This window comes from Schistocerca piceifrons, chromosome 4, assembly GCF_021461385.2.
Source record: "Schistocerca piceifrons isolate TAMUIC-IGC-003096 chromosome 4, iqSchPice1.1, whole genome shotgun sequence".
NCBI classification, from domain to species: domain Eukaryota; kingdom Metazoa; phylum Arthropoda; class Insecta; order Orthoptera; family Acrididae; genus Schistocerca; species Schistocerca piceifrons.
In genome coordinates, this window is record NC_060141.1 from 336,139,167 (window position 1) to 336,147,335 (window position 8,169).

An 8,169-nucleotide genomic window follows, 5' to 3' on the forward strand; every position below is an offset into this window, starting at 1 on the left:
GAACTTCAAATGACACGACGAACCGTCTAGTTCTGCATGTGGATTCAAACTCAGGTCATGCAGACTAAGCAAAGATTTCGTGACTGACGGAAACTAACAGTCATTCCTGATTAGGCATACAGAGAGTGATATACCTCGATTTTAGACAGTATCAGTTAGCAAATACCAACTTCAAATTACATAACGCAAACATTTTTAACGGACGCCAATTCCTACCCAGCACCTATTGTCCCTGTTAACGAACTACGAGAGATGTTAAATATTGCTTCTTAACAAGTAACTTATTTGAAATGCCGTGAGGTAAAGCTTTGTGTTGGACAGGAATTCGAAGCCAGAACCTAATAAGATAGATATCGAAGCACAATCAACTGCGACATATCGGACTTTCTCGGCAGTAGCTAGATGCTTTAACTGAAATGACGAGACGAAACATTAATTTTTTCCTTCCCAGGACTCCAACCCGGCACCTACCGCTGTTATATTCTAGAGAAAACGAACGTTAAATATGGGTTTGTTGCACCAGCAGCGACATGTGAGCACGTTTGAACTAGAAATAATAAGACGAAGAGTTCAGTGCTGGCTGGGAATAGAGCTCCACGCATATCGTTGTTGACTACACACAAAGAGACGCCAGCTACCGGATTTTTCTCCACCAGCAGCTCAGAATAACATCTTGAACTTACAGTGATCTCGCAAACAGTTCTGTGTCTCACTGGGATTCAAAAACGTCAAATATCGTTAGTGTTGACAACGAATGAAAATACATTAAAAATCGAAATTATTATCCACTAGCAGATAGGTGTTCTCATGCTACAGCTTGATGATACATAATGAAATCTTTAGTGCCGAACCAGGATTCGAACCTATTCACGCGCAATATGTGGAGATGTTGAGGAATCTGGAGTTTTGAACAAACAACAAACTGTAGCCGAGCTGTATTGTCACGAAGGGATCAAATTCCGCGTTAAGGCCGGTCTGAGTTGCATTCCCAGTTCAGAACCAATTTTATCGACACACAGAAGCTCAGATAAAAGATGGAATAAGTGTCCTGTGAGCATACATAGCGTTTGTTTCGTCACTAGAAATAAATAACTAGTATAAGAAAGGTTACTGGTGATAGAGTTTCTACATGTCGCCACTCCAGACTTTATTGTGGCTCAACCTAACGTCTACTTGGTACAGAAGGAATATCATTTGTAATGTGAATTTCGGACCACAATTCCATTATATCTTCTTCACTTGGTGTAGCCAGAAGAGAATGGAATCTTTCTCTCCCTATCTAAAATCATTGACCGAAGTTGGAATCGAATCCAGACCATAGACATATGAACCTATCATCAGCCCAACAGACCACCAAATCCTCTTCTCAGAGGTTCATTTTTCTATCATAACGCCGTTGTACCACACTGGCTAAGAATTCTGACACACAGGCTCCCTGTATCAATTTGCAGCATGTTCAGTAAATTCATTTAATTGGTCGACCGAATCACCATGAACTAGCTGCCTCGGCTACCCAGTGCATGCATTCATCTTTATTTTGTAATCACCAAAATAAAATCACGTAACTGCCACCAACACAGAACTGCCAACAGTGTAGGAGGCAAGAAATTAAAGTAGGAAGTGTTCTTTTCTCACTTGAGCTACTGTATTGCGCTATCGGCTTGTTGAAAACGTCGTGCAGTGCAAAAGGAAATGTATAACTGTTTGCCTCTCATAAGTATTGACCTGGTGATATGCATTATACCACAGCGCTGTGGAATGCAGAAGTTCTGGAGGAGTTGTTCTTGACTTCTGGAGCCAGACAATAGATGCATCTCGAAACTTTTGTATTATGTATGGGTAGAGCGCATCGTGCCAAAATACGTCGGAAAAGTATTTTCTACATTAGTTGTCGTCTGGTAGTGGCATTTTATTCTTCTTCAAACCTTGTTTGACAGCTTTAACTCAGAACAAGTTTTCTACATGCACGTAATCAATAAACTGCATGTACATTTTCAGACTGTTATAAATGAAATCAGAGAATTCGCATATATCGTTGATGATTAATTTCTCTCTCATGTTTAGTATTGTTTTAACAACAAAGTGAACTTTGAGGCTTAATTCCGTGCACACCAGGAAGTAACTCGTCGATCACAGAGTTGCCAAACATACATTGCCTTGTTGCCAAATCTCAGTTACAATACCAGCAGGAAGAAGACGAACCGATGTGATCTTACAGCGGGCTGGGAAGTGACCATAGCTGGTGTCTCCAAGTCGCTGCTGCTATGGCCTGGAATACGTAATGCGTCTGATTCGCATTTCTGTAACTAGGTTTAGGGACTGGAGCTTAGTTACTAATAATACTCAGAGCTGACTGCAGCCGCGCGAGATTAGCCGAGCGGTTTAAGGGGCTGCAGTCATGGACTGTGGGGCTGGTCCCGGCGGGGGTTCGAGTCCTCCCTCGGGCGTGGGTGCGCGTGTTTGTCCTTAGGTTAATTTGGGTTAAGTAGTGTGTAAGATTGATGACCTTAGCAGTTAAGTCCCATAAGATTTCACACACATTTGAACATTTTTGAACTGACAGCAAACTAAACATTATAAATCAGTAAATCTCATGGTTTTTTTATGTTTCTTTCGTATGTGTACTAAAAGCTAAAAAATTCATTCACAGACGTTTTCGTGCCTTGCCGATAGTCGAGCACAACAAACAAATAAAAATAAAAAAAGAATGTGTGTGTGTGTGTGTGTTTGTGTGTGTGTGTGTGTGTGTGTGTGTGTGAGAGAGAGAGAGAGAGAGAGAGAGAAAGAGAGAGAGAGAGAGAGAGACAGAGACAGAGAGAGAGAGATAAAAATCAAAAAAATGAGAGAGAGAGTAAAAAATTGCAAAGAAATTGAATCATGGTATGTAAAGTAATCTTTCATTAAAATGACACATTCCACATCATTACGAAATGTCGTATTCACGATTTATGAAACAAGACTTAATCTAATGTAATCTAATCTAATCATATCATATTGATGACTAGCCTTGAAGAGTCATGAATTACCGAAGATTTTGCCAATATCAGTAAGCAAATCTAAACTTAAACATAAAATACGACAGTCTTTGTAATAAACCAGGACTTCTATCAAGACCCTTTCGTCCCTCTTAACTAACCACGAAAGATGTCTGATATACCTCTATTCTGAAGCAACAAAGTGTGCATGCATTTAAAGATGAAGTGCATGATGTGTAGTTCCGTGGCGGAGATACGAGCTCAAAACGTAATCGGATTGTTAACTAAGTAAAATCAAATGTTACGTATCGGTGTTTCTTACCAGCTGCTAGGTGCTTGACTCTATAATAAGGATACAAACTTTTGTGTCCAAGCGACAATCGAACTGCTCACCTAGCGTGCATCCACGAATATAGCTTAAGTATCAGTTGCTTACTCACCAATAGTAAGATGTGTACGTGTTTGACCAGAAATAACGACACCTATTGCTATAGTTGGCAACACATGAACAGACATTAAAAAAGCACGTTAATTTTCACTAACAGGCCTGTGTGCACGTGATAGGGCTTGAAATAAAATTATGAATAATTTGGCACTGGATCAGGATTCGGACCCATATACTTACCTTTGGAGGAGACCTAGATAAGACTGCAGTCTTGAGAAAAGGAACTAAATAATTGAACTATACTGTTCCGAGAGATTCAGATCATCGAAAGAGGAGATACGAATTCGAATCACAGTCGAGCACCAAATTTTTGAACGTTTCTAGTTCAATCAAGTACAAGTACAGTAAGAGCCCTGTTCCTTTAAATGGCTATCGGTTCATCAAATAAAATAAATTTTTCTAATGTAAGTAAGTTAACTGGTGACTGTATTTCTGTTTACCATGACTTCCGCTATGTCATTTCCCAACGTAAACCGGCTCTGCCCAGTTGGTAATGAAGGAACGTGATGTTTAATGCGGATTCTTGATTATAACGTCTTTCTCTTGATGTTACCAGGGGTAAAGTAAATCTGTTTGTGCCTCTTAAAAGTAAATGCCTGAACCCATGCATTGCATCTGTGGTAGTTCGTTCCACCAGACCGTAGTGGCCACATTTACCAGACCCAGGAGTGTGCTGTAACAGGTGATGTGCTTAGCTTACAAAATTAGTCACGGTGAAAAAACGCGAGACTATTAAATGGTTAAGTAGAAGCAAGCTTCTGAAGCGGAGATTAAGCTATTCTCATGTCAGCAGGATGTAAAGACTCTTCTAGGCATCATAGGCTCGATGTGAAACCATTTTGAAATTTTCACAAATTCAGCAAATTTCTTAGTTCGAGAAAATCCACTGGGAAGTGTGAAGTTACCGGATAATTCGATTATTACCGTCATTATTACTATCATTTTCTTCATACCGTTGCTGGAACACTGTGCTTGAAGTTCATTTGATGCCTTTTGGTCATTATAGAAGTAGTTTCCCAAGAACAGGTTCTTTCCCTGTCTACGGAATCCTTTTCACGTTAATATCAAACATCAGTAATAACTCGTAGATTACATTAAAACTAAAGTAATTGATGAAGACGTTACTTGATAAAAAAACGTGCTGCCTTTCTTCATTTACTTGCGCCCAGAAATGGCTATCGAGTACTGCCAAACCAAAAAACAAGAGATCTTACGGCCTTCCGATATACGTCGCTGTCAATTCTTCCATATGATTTGGTCGACATGACCTGTTCCAAGCTGTGTATGACAGACAATGTTTTAGAAAATCAATTGTTTTCCTTTGCAATAAACAGAAAGATTTTCATTCTAAGCTATCCAAGTACAAAATTTTCGTAATATTAGTTCAAATATAATATTCGCTTCTATAATGTAGGAAAGTATTTCACAGTTGCAAAGCTCGCATCGGACTCATTGACCTCACACTTAGTCAGCGACTAGTCGCTGACCATAAATTCTAGCTCAAAGTGACACCAGATTAAGTAACCTAATGTAGCGAAGACTGTTTGCCAGTGCTCTTTCTCACCGGAAAATACGCAAGTCACTCATTGGGCTCCATAAGTACACTGTCACAGTAATTTCTGTGTGTATGCAATGTATACGGATTAGAATATAGCGGTGCTCTCTCTTCCACTTCAGTATGCAATATGCCTGACCTAAACGGGCCTTTTATCACAAGACTGCACATAGGTGTAATCGATTTCGAGGTGCAAAGTGTTTGTTATCTTACTTTTGTGACAGGTGGGAATACGTGATTTCCAAAGACTTTTTATTGTAATGAAATAATCTTTTGTTACAAAGTAACAAGGTAAGTGTTTTATTCGTATCTATTTTGTAGGAAACTGTAATCGTGATGGAAGATTATACACCTGAATGTTTGACACGACTGGTAGGAGAAAACGCTGCATATTAACCAAACCCCGAGCCTCCTCTCCGTATCCTCCTATGACACGAGCACGGGATTCTCCTCGCATACCGCTACAGAGCTGTTCCTAGCACAGCTGAGAATTGGCAACATCGTCACAAAGGCAACACTGTGACGAGGCAATCACTTCCGCGTATGGTACTGAATTGACTCGCTAAATTCACTTGATATTCCCTTTCCATTTGAATGACTCGTGCTGTATAATCCTGATGTAAACTAAGACACTGAGGCAGAAAATTCAGTTTTTTGCCTACAGAAATGCTATTCTTCACATAAGTGACAACTTTTATTATCTTTTACGATGCGTTATGAGGCTGAGCGACCAATACCATGATGAGTGCGGCGTACAGGCAGCAGTGTGGTGGCAGTGCACGTGTCTCGGGTCAGAAAGGCTCAATCAGTTGTTAGTTCTAACCGTGGTAGGGGCCAGAGTGTGCGAGCCTTTTTTTCTGATATATTTTATGGAGCTGCGAATTTCCAGAAAAAAATTCTGTATCGAAATCGGAAGAAAACCTTTACACATCAAATCCTCTTGGTAGTTCGACTCAGTAAGTGTGTTAATGGTCACAGGTCTTGGCTTTGTGACAGCCAAGCGACTTCGCAATACCAGCGTCTCTGAAGAAATTCGAATCGACCATCAACGATACAATTTTCAATATCGTACTTCACTTAAGACTCACATGCCAGGGTGAGAAGTATGAAGGAAATGAACCTCTTGATTACTCTAGGGCCTCTATGCTAAACTTCCACAGTAGCAATTAGGAACTCCCTGCAGGCATTTGCTAACAGCGGCTCTAGCAACTTACTTTTTCTCTGGGTAGCTTCAAATATGGGCAATTTTGTCGACTTAAATCCAATTGAATATTTTAAATATCACTTGTGAACAGCGTTCACTTCTCCATTAATTAAGGTATAGACCTCAAAACAAGCAGTTTGCCTGAGTAGCTATAGAGCAGGTTCTGATAGGTATTGACACAATCTTTTGCATCCATTTATCATAGAGAATCAAAGAAAGAAACCAAACACATTACATTGCATTTACTCTCTGTGCCTTCACTAACACATATGAATCCATGACAATAATAAATTATTTGAGGAACCTCCGGTGAAAGGAAAAAGAACAGAATGTGACGCTTTAATTGTAGTGCACTGGATCAGAAACAATGAATCTAATTCTGTGCCACATTGATGTATTGCATTCTAGTATAATAAAATAATCATCAAATAAAAACGGTTTTGTGCCTCGTTTGCTATCAAGAGTGAAACACAAATCGTAGACAGATTTTATGGGTCACCACTCAACAACATTAAAGCATGTTACATGGTCGAGAGTGCGGAGTGGAGCAGACGCTGTCGGCAAAAGGCGAGACAATGCAGTGCCTCAGCCCCCGCCGGTAGGCAGTAAACGGGTCCCAGAGAACTCACAAGGGGAGGCCGCCAATTGTGAAATTCAGATTCGATTCATACTGCGCATAATAAAAGCTCATGGCCAGAAGTGTAATGTGGCAAAGCACCAAGATGCACTTCTCAGCCGTTGTCGAGAAAATTAACAGTTAAAAGAAACCGTTGTCGTAAAATACTCTCTACGATTAATAGTTTTCTACAGCGTCGTGGCGCAGCGGTAAGCGCTCGGGTTCGTAATTCGAAGGTCGCCGGATCGAATCTCGGGGCATGCAATCTTTTTATTATTAGATCTTTGTAATTCAAATATATATATATATATATATATATATATATATATATATATATATATTATAAACTACTAATGAACTGCTTATGCATGTTGGTGAAGGCGGATCGCTCTCCAATTGTACCGCCTCCATTTTTCCATTTTTTAAACAGGGTGTACCAAAGCTCTCCCGTCCGCGCTGATTTTCGACGATGTTATAAGTTGCGCTAGGGACCGCATCTACCTTCTTTCGAAGTTATCAGGCAACTACGCTGTTATGCGGCGGCTCGTTTCGGCCCATTCAACATCTGTCCTTCAAGTGTAACGAGCGAGTAACGGAGTTTATATTTCATACCTGCCACAGCGAATTTGTGTTCGTGGGGTCTCTATTCTAATTCGAACGTTTGACTTACGCTATACGTATTCGTTTCGGAATATCGTTTCTACGTCTTCCGTTAACTATACGTGGTTAACATTATGAAGACAATAACATTTGTGAAATACAACTTTGTTTGCGGAAAACATGATGATGTTCGAAGTCGCCAGTTTTTCCACGACAAACGACTTTCAACAACTTATTATATGCATAATTGTTGCAACTGATTGCCGGGTATATATACATTTGAATTACAAAAAACAAATACTAAAAAAAAAAAGTTTTATGGTGCGAGATTCGATCCGGCGACCTTCGGATTATAAACCCCAGCGCTTACCGCTGCGCCAAGACGCTGTGGAAAATTAGTAATCGTAGAGAGTATTTCACCGCAACGGTTTCTTTTAACTGTCGATTTTCTTGACAATGGCTGAGAAGTGCAACTTAGTGCTTTGCCACATTACACCTTTGGCCATGAGCTTTTATTATGCGCAGTATGAATCGAATCTAAATTTCACAATTGGCAGCTTCCCCTTGTCAGAAGCATGCGGTGTCCAGTGGCAGATGGTCGGCAAAGAAATCTTTTGCTAAAACATTGTTGGACCAAATTATTATTACCATTGTGACAGAAAGCGAAATCTATCGTAGATTCTCTTGAACTACACTCATAGCTTCAGCACCGAGAAGAAAGGGGCGATAAAAACTTTGTCGACGTGTGCTTTTAGTTACCAGACGTCGTATTAC